At 41.2% G+C, this 16,460-nt stretch overlaps 1 protein-coding gene across 2 annotated transcripts in view; it reads left to right on the forward strand.

The window, feature by feature from the left end:
- Positions 1–16,460, forward strand: part of DAAM1 (dishevelled associated activator of morphogenesis 1) — a 175,129-nt gene that overhangs the window by 101,760 nt on the left and 56,909 nt on the right. The gene's annotated exons all lie outside the window — the stretch shown is intronic.

Below are 16,460 nucleotides of genomic sequence, written 5' to 3' on the forward strand. Positions count from 1 at the left end.
TGGTACATGTTTTCTTTTCCTTGCCCAGGTATTTATGACTTTATTCTGCATGTATATATTCATAGACAATATATGGTAGTTCATTTTAACTGCAATATGATGTTCCATTACATGAACACACCACAGTTTAATTATTTCACACTCCTTTGGATAATGCTTACTTGCAGTTTTTCATTATTTTTTAAAAAGTATGGCAATGAACAGCCTTGTGCATGGGTTCAAGAATTTTTCTGGGATAAGCACCAAAACATGTAATTCCTGGGTTGTTGGCTGTGAACATTTCCACTTTTAATTGCTCTCTGAAGTTGTCGTAATAATTTATACCTGCAGCATATTAATTGCCAGCCATCTGAGGGATCGGTACACTCCGAGGGGAGAGAACTGATACTTTGTTGCCCTGATGAATCGCTTTACTTAAGTTTGAATGTTTCAGATACAAGAAGCTGTCATTCAGTTTTCAAATCGAATCAAACTTAAGTAGCAAATCAAACTGAAGTAAAAATTACTGAAGTAGAAAATGCTCATTTAAAGAAGAAGAATCCAAGGTTTGGAAAATGAAAAGCATTCCATTCAAATACCCATAAAGCCATAGAAAAGTACAAAGTGTTAGAAGTATATAAAAATGGACAGTTCACTCAGCATTATGTTTATTTGACTTGACTACAAAGGAAACTGCTCTGTGTGTGGTTCACCCTTACTCTCCTCCAGACCTCTTTACACCCTTAGTCCCAGACACAGGCAAATTGTGTTTCCATCTTTAGCAGGCTCTTGACTGATATATGTATGCAATCACCCAACACAGGAAGTCCCTCTGAGGCATCGGCCACTTCCCTGATGGATGACAGCCCGGGTACAGGTGCAGGACCAGCACATCTGCACAAGCAGGCAGGCAGGATGTGGCTGGAAATGCCATAATTGGTTTCTTTCTTCCTCTCACCAAAGTACCTTTATCTCGAGCATCGGTAAAAATTGTGAAAGCCTCTCTCCTTTCCTTTCTTAGACTCTTTGATTCCTTTGAATGTTAAGAAATTGAGACGTGTACTTGCTGTGTGTCTACCCCCCATGCCTGAATTCTGAACCAGTTTCTGGGTACGAGTCAATTCCTGGATTTGGGGATTGTTGATTTTTTTTTTTTTTTATGTTTATTTATCTTAGAGACAGAATGTGAGCGGGGGAGGTGCAGAGAAAGAGGGAGACATAGACTCTGAAGCAGGCTCCAGGCTCTGAGCTGTCAGCACAGAGCCCAATGCAGGGCTTGAACCCATGAGCTGTGAGGTCGTTACCTGAGCTGAAGTCGTGTGCTTAATCAGCTGAGCCCCCCAGGTGCCAGGGGATTGTTGATTCTTAAGTCTGTAAATACTTTACTTTGCTTGGTTCTTCTTGACAGCCTTGTGAAAAAAAGCATTTGTGTATCTACTTTGTGGATACCATCTTCCCTTTGTGCTTCCTCATACTTGCTCCAGTGAGTAACTCTGTTATCCAAGGCCTTGCTTTCACTGTAAAGAAGAAATACCAAGTTGGAAGAGGAGGGAGAGAATGACCCTGCATTTGCGTTCACTTACAGTCATTCAAACAATAAAAATAAGCCATATAGAGCTGGGGAAAAGTAGGTCATCTTGGTTGGACAGATCAATGAATGTGGAGTCAGGGAGAGAGTGGGTGTCGCTTGTCCTGTGGAGCTCTATCTTTCCCTCTGGAATGGAGGCTAGAGAAGCAACTCTCCCCTCTTTCATTCTGTGCTTGTCACTCAGGCCTGTGTCGGTGCTGCACTATGGAGAGAACACTCCAACTTCATCTCTGGTCACTGGAAAAGATGTGTAGCTTTGGGTTTGCGTGGAATCTCTGGGAGGGCAGTGGTTCTCAACTGCCATACAGCAGCTATCTTTGGCCTCCAAATCTTAATTGTTAAGCAGATTCCTTTTGACAGCTCCCTTTGACAGCTCTCGTACATAACAGATTCCATCATGTGTTGATTGCAGAGTTAGGAATACATGACTCTCTTGGAGCTCTCAGTCTTTGCCATAGGGTACTTGTCAACAGTGCTGTTGTGGAACCAAGGTGCCAAATGTGTCTGTGTGCGGCCCTTTGAACCCCGTGCCTGTGTGTGTTGCACACAGCACACAAGCACAGGCCCATTTCACTTCCAAAATTCTGCAATCTGCAGGTGTAGAATTACACATTGAGTGTCTCAGTGATAGCTATATCTCTGATGGAAAGGACATCACTATATTTCAGATCTGAGAGTCTAGAGCTAGCTGCCCTTTCTGATTATTGCCAGCTCATTGGGTCCCTTAGGGACAAACGGCACAAGAGACACTCCAGACTGATGCACATCCTTTGATTCAGGATTCCTTAGGACTGTGCCCCCCTTCCCTGGTTAACAGAGTGTGCACTGTGAGTAACCTCAAGCAGAGATGGCAAAAAGGTTTATCTTGATTACCAACTCGGAACAGTTGGGGGTTGAAGCCTGGCGCACTTAACCATTCAGAGGTTATGAATGGATTCAGTAAGAATAGTGTGGTAATTAATTAGCAATGTCTGCCATGAGACATGATGGGAAAAGGTGGCATATGTAGCAAATTTTCCCATCCTTGCCCTTGAGGGCTTCTCTTGCTCCTAAATTGGAGTTGGACGTTAAGTATCCTATTCCATGCTTTTTTCTCCCCGGGTCTCTCCCTGGTCTTCTGCAGACTCTCTAAGTGCCGTGGCACCTACTTGTATAGAACGAATACCCCAAGCCTGCCTGATGTCACCATCTCCTGGAGATAGGTCTATGAAAGACATCAGTAGAAGGAAGTATCCACTTTAGAAGAGGGAGCAAAGAACAAGAACCACTTTTCCTGAGATTCTCCTGTATGTGTATTTATTTTTTTCACCTCACTAATAGCGCTGGTGCATCTAATGCCTTGAATCCATATTATGCTTGGTGCATCTCAGAGCTTCATCCCCTCGTGAAGTAGGAAGAAACTTTGAGCTTCCAGCGTAACTTAGAACATACTGCTAATACTTCTAAATTGGGGTTCTCCAAATTCCTTATACTCCAGGAACCTAGTAATTTGTGGAACTAGAAATGGGTTACAGTAGAAAGTGTACTAAAGAATACCAACTTTAAATTACAGTGTCTTAAATCCTCTTGTTCTTCAACGCGGTATGGGAACAACACTTGCCTTAAGCATTCTCCAGATAGTATCCTTTTATCTGTCTTCCTATGTAAGGAAAAACATGTGATGCTTCCTCAGTTTCTAAGATGTACTTCCCCATGTCCTCACATTTGGGCATTTCTTAGATGGTGACATCTTCCAACTGATGCTTTTCTTTTTTTATTTCTTCTGCCAACAATTCTGTCTGTCGTTAATTCAATAGTATCCCTTAAAGTAAATGATCACTTAAAATGAGAAATACGGTTATGACTCCCCTTCCAGGGGACAATTAATCCTGTCCTAGCGTTTTTCACAGTCGTCCTGAGAATGCTTCTCTGAATGGAATATGCCTTTATGGGCTTACTGTTTCCCCTGATTCTCTTCTTAGTTTAATTACTGTTTTCCAAAGCCCTCGCTTTATAGCCTCGTGTTAAGCATTATATTGCAAATCATAAACACACTTTGATTGTTTTCCCAAGAGCAGGTTACAGAACATCAAAACCTGCTTTACGACATTCTGAAAGGCTGGTCTGGTAGCAGCAAATCTGGTAGCAAGATGTGAGGCAACAAAGGCCATTGACACCACTGATTGGATTTCCACACTGCATACGGGTTTAGTGATGTGTGTCTGAACATGTTAATTTACCAACCAGCTGGACTGAATTGTACCTGGATCTGTAGCACTCCATGGTGGCATGTGGGTCAAAGACTTGACTCTTAACACACTACATAGAAGTAATTTGTTCTATGTCATTGTATACCTTTGTGTCCTAAGCAACAGGGGAATGTGGGCTTGTATCACTTCTGAAAATCACAATTGGAGAATGTTTCTTTCCCTTTGCCATGAAAATGAGGGGGAATTGTCATCTAAAATTGGCTTCAGATGTTGAAGTTATACTGATTGAGATTTTTAGGCTCCAGTCATGTTCCATGCTGTGAAGTGCTTTGCCAGAGCAATGACTTGTTAAAATAAATAAAATAAATGTCTTGTAGGATAGGAAGTGGACTGTAAAGTCTCTGCTTTTAGTTCTAGGTAAGGATTGTGGCTATTTTCTTAGATGTATCAGCACATTAAGTGTGTTTCCCCCCAGGATCCTGTAGCATATATATAACTTTTAAGATTTGGGTTCTGTAAAGTCAGTCTTTTTTTTCAGGAAAGAACAGGGTGTTAGAACAGACTGAGCCCCTTAGCTCTTTCAGAAATGCCGTTGGTCTCTTTATTCTTGGAGTCATGTTGTTAGTCTTCTGTCTGTTCTATTGCTGCCATCCTTGGACAGGGACTAGATCTCTTTATTTTATTTATTTATTTATTTATTTTTTAATTTTTTTTTTTTAAATTTTTTTAATGTTTATTTATTTTTGGGACAGAGAGAGACACAGCATGAACGGGGGAGGGGCAGAGAGAGAGGGAGACACAGAATCGGAAGCAGTCTCCAGGCTCTGAGCCATCAGCCCAGAGCCTGATGCGGGGCTCGAACTCACGGACCGTGAGATTGTGACCTGAGCCGAAGTCGGACGCTCAACCGACTGAGCCACCCAGGCGCCCCGGGACTAGATCTCTTTAAAGTGGCATGCTGCTCTTGGCTTTTCTGGGGTTTGTGATTTGGGGGAGAACAAAATGGTAGATGGCTGAGAAGTAGCACAAGCCCAATTTTTAATGGGCAGTGTTTCATTTTAGCTCATTCAGAAATATTTGATCATTTTTACCAGTATAAGTAAAGTTTGTGACATAAAAATATTAATGTGGGGCACCTGGGTGGCTCAGTCAGTTTAGCGCCCGACTTTGGCTCAGGTCATGATCTCACAGATCGTGAGTTTGAGCCCTGCGTCGGGATCTATGCTGACAGCTCAGAGCCTGGAGCCTGTTTCAGATTCTGTGTCTTCCTCTCTCTCTGCCCCTCCCCCGCTCGTGCTCGTGTGCTCGCTCTCTCAAAAGTAAATTTACAAAACATTTAAAAAATATTAATGCAACATTTTGTGCAACGAAGAAAGGTTTCAAAGCATTTTTCCCAGTTGAGCTTAGGAATGCTTACATTTGATTTATATTTTGAAGTTAGAAGACACATTGATGAAGACTGGAGATTAGTGAAAATACAAGAGAGTTAATAGTACTGGACTGTTTCTATCATGATGAGAAAAGGGAGTGAAGTATACAAATGGGTACAGTTCTTTGTAGCTATCCTTGTCATAACTGAGAACCCGTAGTCAGAAGTTTGTGATGCTGTAAGAAACTCTCAGTGCCAAGGTTTGAAAGCATATTGTCACCAGTCTCCTATATCCTGTATTTATGGATCCCTAAAAGGAAAGCAGTAGCTTTGTTCTTTTATTCATGTGTTCTAACACCTAGAATAGTGCCTCGGCCATTATAAAACTCAACAGATATTTACTGGGTGAGTAAATGAATGAGAAGAGAAGCCAGTGATGGAGTTCAGCACTGTGAATTTTGGGGCATGATGAGCAGAGGGATTCTGCTCCTGTCCTGCCCTTGAGAAGTCCTGTGTTCTACAGTATAGTGTCAGCACTGCTCTCAAGTTAGGTTATGTGTTACTCTGAAATGGCGTTGGGGTCCAGCGGTTGAGTAAGGCTTTCTTTCATCCAACAGATTTCTGGGGAGCATAGAAGACTAGGCGTAACTCTGGGTCTAAGGGGGACAGGGTAGAGTGGTCTCAGTGGTTTCAAGTCAGAAACTCAGTGACACACAAATAGAATCCATGCCACACAGCCAAGGCAAGGGAAACTGGCAGAATTGAGATGAGGCGAGTGGTCAGGATAGGGTAGGTGTTCTTGAGCAAGAGCTTTGGGCAAGCCCAAACATCTGGGTAATTTAGGTGTGAGGAGTCTAGAGCAGTGTTAGTCATACAGCTTGGCTTCCACATTACACCTCTGTAGACGTGTCCTCTTCAACCAGGAAGTGCTAGTCATGTATCTGTTATTCTGGTAAATTGTAGTTATTATATTAAGGTGGGGGGTGGGGGGAATGTACCGACAGTTCTGTCTATAGCACTCTTCAGAGTGATCTTCACTTTTTACTACCTTTGAGCTGTTTAAGAAATCCAAAAATTGTTTTTGTTAAAAAATAGTAGCAATACAATCGATTATGTCCTGTTGATCATTTTTGTATCTATTTACACATATATAATCATATACGCCTTTGCTCTCTGGATTCTCTTTTGAAGCTGTTGTCACATCCTATTAGTTCCTGCATTTATTAATGAGTTCAGCAAAATCTTTGACATGAGTTCATGCCATGATTTTAAAATTATCCTCTATCAATATAAAATTATCTCTTATTTTTTATTTAACTCCAAGTTAGTTGACATATAGTGTAATAATGATTTCAAGAATAGAATTTAGTGATTCATCATTTACATGTGACACCCAGTGCTTATCCCAATAAGTTTCTCTTTAATGTCCATCACCAAGAATTTTTGAGAAGGGGTAGCTTATTCTAAACGAGCTGAGATCTTTAATAATATTTTACACTGGAGTACAGGATATGATAGCAGGAAGCTCTCTGGGAAAATGTGCGTTGTTTATCGATTCTAGTAAGCTTGATATATCTATATATATATCTATATATATATATATCTGCAGAGATATATATATATATATATATCTGCAGATATATATATATCTGCATAAAGCAGAGAAGGGGAAAGAGCAGAGCTTGGGGGTCAAAAGAGGTGTTAAACTTCACATACATTCAAGGAAGAAATTCCTGTGATGTTTGAAAGGGTGATGTACAGGAGAGAAGCAGGGGCAATGTAAGTGTAATCCAAGACTTGAAAAACAGTGCTCTAAATGGGTCTTAAACTTCCCACAAAGTTTCTTGGCTAATGAGCCTAGGTTCTATTCACCCAGTTTTAATTCTGTTAACTTGTATTGATGTTTAAGAGATGAAGCATCCTCAATCTTCTAATAATACGACCTACTTTATTATTGAGTTTATGGCCAATGTTGTTACAATATGTGTACTTAATAAGACAGGAGCTATGCATGTTTATGCTTCATGAGACATGGATCTTTTATTCTAAATCATAAATGTTATTTGTTGTGAACATTCAAGAAAGCAAGAACTTGTTCTGTTTCATCTTGGGGAGATATTTTGGTCAGAAATCTTCCAGATGCCCTCCTAGTAGAAACTGTCTAAAGTTATGCATCACTGGCATGTGAGAAGATCCCTTTCATAGGGATCTAGATATATTTGTTGGAGTTATTTTTGCAAAAAGTGGACATGAGGGTGTGATAAACTTACGGGAAATTTGAGATTTATTTATGAATTGAAGATAAACTTATGCTATACAGCCAGTGGAGAATTTTTTGCTTGGTATAGAGAAGACTTTGGGTGGACATAATAAATTTATTCAACTTGTTTTGAATATTTGCAGAGTTATTGCTCAGAGGAGAAATTAGACTCTTCCATGCAGTTCCTGAGGGCAAAACTAAGGCCAACAAGTGCTTGAAGTTTTGAGGAGACACCTGTCAATTCAGTCTAAGGTGGATTTTCTAACAGTCAATGAGGGTTATGGTTCTTGGATTCCTTGAAGCCTTCCCTCAGAGAACATACGGTCACCTGCTGGCGGCCTTATACGAGGGACCCCTGTGAGGGGAAACTTGGACTGGGGTGTCTCTAGGGTCAAAGGCCTCACTGTATAATTATGATGGCTTTCCTTAGAAAACATACAGATGTTCTGCAGCACCAGGAAAAAATGGGGAAGAGGATTTGCTGCTCAGACATGGCTGTAAGTGCTAAATATGAAAGCCATTGTTATTGCAAGTCACCCTCCAGTCTTTCCAGAAAATGACTGACATTCTGAGGCTCAGGAGGAGGTGTTGGGTTTCCTGCCAGACGCAGAAGCCGCTGTTCTGTAATCATTCTTCGTGTGGGCCCAACCGGATTTGGGCAGCAGATGCACTTGATGTGTAATTGTGGCAGTGGCCAAAAATGTAACCAGGATTGGCAGCCCCAGGGACCACATGACTATCTTGAAATGTGACAACATAAGAATTATTTTTTGAAACCAACTGCCTCCCTTTGGCAAGTTTCAAACGTGGGGTGTAGTTTTAGCCCCACTGATAGGGGTTACAGGGAAGGGCTGTTGGAGGGACTGAGGAAAGCAATAGTCTCGGGAACCCAGGTTTGTGGACCTGCTGGTTCTTCTCTTCCCAGTGAACAGTAAGACAGAAAGATTTGGAGGCAAAAAAATCAGGATTTAAAAGACCGAATGATGCCATGCAGTTTTAAAAATGAGGATTAAACCACTTTCAAGGTATAGTGAGCTTGGTAAGAAGGTGGACTTTTCAGGCAGGGCAGGTCCTGCCTCTTCGCTAGACAACAGTGCCAGTTCCTGGGCGAATTCCCCATACTTGAGGAGCTGATCCTACCTTAGAGCCGGGGTTCACTCCTCTTGAAGGAGAGGAGAAAACCTGGAAAATCATTGATGACCAACTTGGAACGGTGATGCACCCCTGCCCTCTTGAGAGCCAGGCTTATTCTAGCACAGGGGGTGACAAACTATGGCCCGTGGGCCAAATCTAGCCACTTAGCTGTTTTTGTAAATAAAGCGTTACTGACACAGGGCAGTGCTCCTTCACCCGAGCATAGTTGGAGCTGCTCTCACACCGTACCGTGGCAGAACCGAGTGGTCGCAACAGACGCCGTGGTCCCCGAAGCCTGAAATCTTTGTTATGGGGGCCTTTACGGAAGAAGTTGGCCAGCGCCTGGTCTGTCAGGTTATTCCACCGTGACCGTCTTAGGAGAGGATGCTGATTACACTGTTACTGAGTCAGGAGGGAAAGTTGGCAGAAGTTATTAGCAAGGTCTTCCACACAGTACTTTCCACCTTCCATCCCACCTGCTCTTCCTTCCCCGTTCCTCGGACCTGTTTCCCATCGTTCACTTGAGCTTATTAGAGGACATACACATTGGGGAGTCATACCTAATAGGATAAAATATCTTGGCCTGTCTGCCCCTTTCTCGTTAGTATTCTGTAAAAATTCTAGGGGTAAATTTATTTAACACCTGTTTCATTCATCAGTATATGGGGCTGGGTCCACGACATCCAAAATAGTAATGACAATTTAATGCAACAGGTAACTATTTTGATCATTAACAAGGGGTAGGATTTCTTGTTCCTATATATAATCACAGTTAACATGTTTTCTAGTAGTGTCTTCTTTATAAGTGGAACAAGCTTTGATTAGTATTTAGTTACCTTTACCTATGATAAAAATGACCAGAATGAACTCTACTCTGTATCATACCGAAACAATGCCTATCTGCTGTTGAAGTTCATTTAGTTAAATCTTAATACGTCTCTCCTATCGTTGAGTTGATGGTACTCGTATACGTTGTTAGAGGATTTTTAGCCAATATAGTCAGTGAAAGAATGTGTCTTTCACAAGTATTCTCTAAGAATCTCAGGGGTTTGTAACAGTGAACGTGGAGATTTATGGCTTTAGTTGGCCAAGTGCATATTCTTCAGCCTGTGATTTGTGGTCTCGTGAACAACCACAAAACACGTCCTTTGCAATTAATTGCCCTTTGTACAGCCTATTTTGGGTCTTACTAACAGCATCTGAAACTGAAGAAAAACTCTACCAGTTCTTACATATTATTACTTGGAAAATGATCCTATTAAAAATTTGCCCTGTGGTAATTTCAAAAGAAGTCATTCTTAAAGACTTAATTTTCAAACTGTGCTTTGAGTCTCACTGAAAGACTTTAGGTGCTACTAAGAAATTGTTTCACACCCAAAAATGAAAGTGTGGAAATTTCAAAAATTTTAATATCCTTCGAGTACATAAGTCTTAGTCCAAATCATAAAATTTCTTTGCATAAACATTTGATATTAGGGTTGTAGTGTGTTTTAGAAGTAGAAAATCCCGTGAGAAGACAGTAGCAAAATGTTTTTATTTTTTTATTTTATTTCTTTGTCTGATAAAGGAAATTTTATTTATTTTTTATTTTTAATTTTGCTCTTTGATTTCTTTTTTTTTTTAATTTTATTAATTTACATCCAAATTAGTTCGTGTAGAGTGCAACAATGATTTATTTGCTGTGGGGAGCAGGGTGGTGCCCCAGGTGTAGAGAACAGAGACATCCCAAATGTCACGGGATCTTGTTGACTTGATGATGCATTTCATGTTACATAGAACATCTTAAAAAGCACTTGTCTTAACAGAACATACAGAGCTTTAGTGCTTCTATTTTAACTGTGAAAGATAGTGCATGTACTCGGCAAAATAGAAGTTTAAATTATACAACAGTTTATAAGTGAAAGGCCTTTCTTATTGCTACCCAAAGGTAGCCATTGTTCAATTTTCCTGTATATATTTCCAGAAATGTTTCTATGTTAAGTGTACATGTTTTTTCTACAGATGAGAAATCATATTCTGAGGCATCCTCCCCCCTCCCCATACTATATTTGGCCATTTTGAATGTCATTACATAATTCTACTTCATTCTGTGTTACTGCCACAAAGTAATTTATTCACCCATCTCCCTTTCCATATATTTGTTCACTTTGTTATTTGGCTGATTCAAACAGCACTGCGGTGAAAAAGATCTTTGTAGTATACATCTATGCAGTGTAAATATACAATTGTGGGCTGACTTCCTGAAAGTAGACTTAAAGGAGGGTCAAAGGCTGTGTGTGTGGTTTTCAGTTTGAACAGTTACTGCCAAATGTCCCTCCGAACTGGTTGGTCCGATTTTTACATAACATAGGACTTAGAATGGCCATAGCTGCAGCACATTCACAGCGTGGAGCCTGCCTGGGATTCTCTCCCCCTCTCTCTGCTCCTCCCCCTCTCGTGTTCCTCTGTTCCTCCCCCTTGCTCACACATGTGCTTGTATGCACTTTCTTTCTCCAAATGAATAAAACATTAAAAAAAAAAAAAAAGAATGGTCACAGCTGGAGATTTTGGAACAGTATCCTTATCATCCTAGCTAACATTTATTAAGCATGTTCTGTGTGTACTGTTCTCGGTGCTTCCTTTACTTGTAATAACCTATTGAATCTTCACAATGACCCTGCGGAGTAGGCACCCATTTTACAGATAAGGAAACTAAAACTGAGTCATACAGGAAGGTTGCTTAACTAAAACGGAGTCATATGGGAAGGTTACTTAACCTGCCTGCCTATACATCACCATAAGTAGTGAGTGGCTGAAGATTCGAATATATTTCTGTTGGTGATGGAAGACGAACACAGCCAGCTTGGATTGGTAGAGATGATTCACAAGATGAGAGACAGAAGTCTGGGACATAGCTGTGAATGTTTACCTCAGGAAGAGTACAAAGAAATAATGCAAAATTTATTCTTGTGGGCAAAGTGATGTGGAGAAAAATAAACGTACTCTTAGGCCTTTTAAGAGAATCGGGGAGGCCCTCTTAGAATTTTTTTCACTAACCACTGACCAGAGATTTGGAATAAAAAATTGTACCAGTTGAAAATGAGGCCAAGTTAGAAAACCGATGTGTATGTATTTTTTTTTTTTATCTTCTAAATGAGTTGGTTAATTAAAGCCTGGTTTTTTAAAAACGTCAATTTCTTGGTTGTCCCTTGTGCCATACCAGTTTCGTTTTCTAGCAAAAGGGTTTTTGTTTTGTTTTGACAATGGAAGAAAAGTAGATAACAAGAAAAGAGTTTAATGCTAGTCAGGCAGAAAGCAAAGCTCGGGGTGTCCCTCCGGCAGGTCTTGTCTGTCAATGTCCTCTAATTCATGGTGTCAACCTACCAAGGAAACAGAGTGAGTTGGATTAAAGAAATAGTAAAACTAGTGTTGGCCCCCCCCCCCCCCCCCCCCCCCGCCCCCGGCCAATTACCTTCTACAAGAAGTAGCTGTTGAAAGTTAAGTGTTTTAAATAATTGGGTCACTGAACAACATAAATTTTAAAAAATGATTTGTTTTAAGAAATTGGGCCCTCAACCTGAGTACAGTACACGCTGGTTTTCTGTGACCACTATTAGAATTCCATAGAATCTTACAGCTTATGGGGACTTTAGAAACAGTCTTGTCTTACCCTCTTGATTTGGAGAGAGAAAAATGAGGCCCAGAGATAATTAAACTTGCCAAGAAATACTGATTAAGTACACCAAAAAGTAGGTTTTGGGATCTCATCTTCAGATGGCCAATCTGGGCATTTTCCCACCATACCATCGCTCTGAAAATAAGTGATGTTTGCAAGTATTATCTAAATGTTAAATTTTCTGATGATTACTAACATAAAATGTTGATATCAATTTAGTGCTAATTATTTAATAGACCTAAAGATAGGCATATAAGCATAAATGTTTGTAACACTCTGAAAAGGAATCAAAACTAGATTTTAATATAAATTATCCATTCTATGGGTAGAATAAAAAAGGATTTAATGTGATTGCTAGAATTTGTATTCTCATGGGGCAAACCTTCTCCAGGTGTCACAATATTTTAATTTTTTTAATTAAAAAAATTTTTTTTTAATTTTTTTTTTTTTTCAACGTTTATTTATTTTTGGGACAGAGAGAGACAGAGCATGAACGGGGGTGGGGCAGAGAGAGAGAGGGAGACACAGAATCAGAAACAGGCTCCAGGCTCTGAGCCATCAGCCCAGAGCCTGACGTGGGGCTCAAACTCACGGACCGTGAGATCGTGACCTGGCTGAAGTCGGACGCTTAACCGACTGCGCCACCCAGGCGCCCCTAAAAAATTTTTTTAATGTTTATTCATTTCTTGAGAGAGAGAGAGCGGGCGTGAGTGGGGGAGGGACAAAGAAAGAGGGAGACAGAGAATCTGAAGCAGTCCCCAGGCTGTAAACTGTCAGCACAGAGCCTGACACAGAGCTCGAACCCACGAACCATGAGATCATGACCTGAAGTCTGACACTTAAACAAATGAGTCACCCAGGCGCATCATACCCACAATCTGTTTTAAAAGGGGAAAATAGAACTTTTTAAAAGAATATAGAATGAAACCAATAATCTCACTTATTAGAGAAAATTTCTAATGGGATCAGTCAAGGCAGTAATCAAAAGTAGGGTTAGATGTATATGGTTTAAGGAGGGATGTTTGCAATTCCAGTGTCCAGAACTGCTCTGTGCTATCACAGCTCATCTTCACGCAGTCTTGAGAAATCCCCATGAAGGCGGCTGTTAGACTGGTGGATAATGGAACAGGAGAACAAGTTAGGGAAAAGCTTCATAAGTGCTGTCTGTATGCATGCATCTAAATAGATAAGGCATTGATAAAGGGGCCAAAGAGTTCCCGCAGAAAAAGTCGAGAGAGAGGGATCAGAGCTAATCCAAGCAGGACATCAGACCTTAGAATAATGTTCAGAATGAGGGTGATATTCAGAAATGTTGAATATAGCAAAAATAACAATAAAGATTTGGGGAAAAGCAGTCATTTCTGGCAACTAACCATGTTTGAGTTTCTTATACAATAAGGTGGTTAAGAGTGAAAGGCCAGTTTCTCCCTCAATATGTATTGCTTGTGATTAATCTGAGGTCTATTCTTACGAAAGAGGTCGCCCTGGTTCTTTCTCACTGGCCCTGAATTTCTAGTGGGGGGACCTTTGGCAACTCACCCGTCTTCTCTTTGCCCCTGTTTCCTTCTCACTAAAACGAGTGAGGTGACTTCCTGCCCCACCCAGTAGATCACATGAAGAGCACAGTGTGTAGAACGGTTTTTGACACAATAGGCTGTGCGTGTGTCATTACTGCTGCTGCTTCCCTTACAGCTGAGACAATTTATGCAGTCTTGTTTATTTTTCCACTTGTTTCTCCATAACAAGTAAAAAAGAAGGGAGGCAGATGGTTCAAAGAAGAACACATGTCAGAGGCCGGTAACACCTAGGACCCAGTTGCTTCCCAGGAACATCAGACATGTACTTTCATCAGCAGTTTCTTTCACGGACTTCTTAGGAGACAGTCTTCCCCTCGGCGTGTCTCAGTGTCCCGTGCTCTTTTGAGGGGGGAGGGGGGGGACTCCCGAGAACAATTGCATGCATCTCTTCCCGGCCTGTGTCTCTGCATAACAGCAGCCGCACAACATAGGAACAGAGAGTTGATTCGCGGATGTGTTTCACTTGGCTCCTGGAGCACACATCTGTGTAGAAGAACCAGGATCGCACAGAGGAAACGGGAGACACGTTGCCAAAATGAAGAACTCTGAGGATCACCCCCAGGAATATAGTGATAACAGTACTTTTACGAGAAGCTTTTATATACGTTAGCTCATTTGATTTTCTCAGCACTGAGGCATGTGAAATAAAAATGAAGCTGTCTTCCCCCTATTTTGACTACAGTATCTAGGTCTACTCTTAATATGTTTACATTATTAAAGCATTTCCAAAGTGTAAAGATTTCTCTCCCTATGCTAATCTTCAGCTTCTAAAATGGTCTCCTGCTCTGTTAACTGCGACTATTAAGCTTACAACAGATGGGCTCTCGTGGGACCCCAGACAGGGGACAGAATTTTGTTGTAGTTTTGGACATTTGCCCTAGTTTGAGGGACTAGAAAGACCTGGCACCTTCTATTTCATTTTATAGGTTCAAATACCGTTGGCTATCACTGGGTTTTGGCTTGCTGAATGCACTGGTAACTGGGGTTTTGCTAACTAATTCTCCATTTTAGGAGGAGAGAAGGGTTCAGCATTTACACTGCCATTGTAACTATTTTGTTAACATGTTAAATAATAGTCAAGGACTGTTCTAAAAACTCATCAGATTTCTTAAGCTTTTTAAAACCGTGCAAGTGTAATACAGTCTAACTTCAAAGCTGCTGCTCTAGCCTTTGTCCCCATCATCTGGCTTGTTCAGTCTCCAGATGAGTTCCAATATTCTTTACTGCCAGCCTTTAAGGCACCGTAAGCACTGATTACTTTGCCTTCTTTTTGTGACTACTTAAAGAATAGTTTTGAGAGTCACCTGGGTGACTCAGTTGGTTAAGCCTCTGTCTTACACTCAGCTCATGATCTCACAGTTCTCGAGTTCAAGCCCCACATTGGGCTCTCTTCTGTCAGCCCAGAGCCTGCTTCGGATCTTCTGTCCCCCTCTCTCTCTGTCCCTCCCCCTTCTCAAAAACAAATAAACATTTTTTAAAAGCACGGTCAGGGAGGGTGTGGGGGGGGGGGGCGGCACCTGTGTGGCTCATTTGGGTAAGCATCCAACTCTTGATTTCGGCTCAGGTCATAATCTCACGGTTTCGCCGGTTTGAGCCCCACGTGGGGCTCTTGCACTAACCTCGAAGAGCCTGCTTGAGATTCTCTCTCTCTCTCTCTCTCTCTCTCTCTCTCTCTCTCTCTCAAATAAATACACTTTAAAAAAAGAATAGTTTTGAAATGACATTTCTTTTATCTCACCCCATAGACCTGCCTCAAAAGATTTGCTTAGAAAAAGTGTTTTTGAGATAAAGTATAGGACTGAAATGAAAAGTCCCACCTTGAAACTGCTATCTCAAGGACTGAGATTCTTGACATCAGTTAATGGGTAGTGACTACTTCATTGTCTTGTAGCAATGTACCTGGCCCAACACCTTCCCCAAGGGGACAGGGAATAGCAGTTGTACCAAGGTGCTCTCTGAACGTGAAGCTAAAGACTGAAATTGCCCTCTGAGTCTGTTTGATCACACAAATGACTTACAGCCACATAGGTTTGCAAACATGCCTGGAAAGCCCCAACTCCAATGCCGTCTTCTGATGAACTCAGTGTTGCCGTGGAGCCGAAGCCACAGCCCCCTAATTTTGGGGGGAGGTGAGGGTTCAGGCTGGCAGGGAGCTGCCATCCACAGAAGCCCTGAGGGCCCTGGTGCTGGCTTCATGTCACCCTGTTTTGTAAGATGAGTAATGTGTATTCATTTTACTACTTTCCATCCACTGTCCGGCTTTGTTCTACCTTCTCATCTGAAGCAGTACCTAGTTTTGGTTACATCAAATGAAACCCTTCAAAATTTTTACTGTCTTCTGGAGTCTGAATAAACTAACTAAAAAAGTTTAATTAACAGCCGGCCAAATCCTGTGGTCATTTTTTAAGACAACTTTCCTTCTTTTGTGGATTTCATCCAGACATATAATTGAGCAATACTGTCCTCAGTGTGACACAGAGATCCTTTGTGAGATCCTTTGTCCTCACAAAACACACTGTGCCCTTCCCAGTACTGTTGTGTCCCCGAAGGAAAGCAGTATCATAACATGGTGTGGCTGAGTTCCCACTTAAATCCTCCTACAGTCAATAACACCGTAACAACTTTTGTGGTGACAGATGGTAACTAGACTTACTGTGGTTGCCATTCCGTATTGTTTATAAATGTCGCATCACTACGTTGTACACCTGA

This window comes from Prionailurus viverrinus, chromosome B3, assembly GCF_022837055.1.
Source record: "Prionailurus viverrinus isolate Anna chromosome B3, UM_Priviv_1.0, whole genome shotgun sequence".
Taxonomy (NCBI): domain Eukaryota; kingdom Metazoa; phylum Chordata; class Mammalia; order Carnivora; family Felidae; genus Prionailurus; species Prionailurus viverrinus.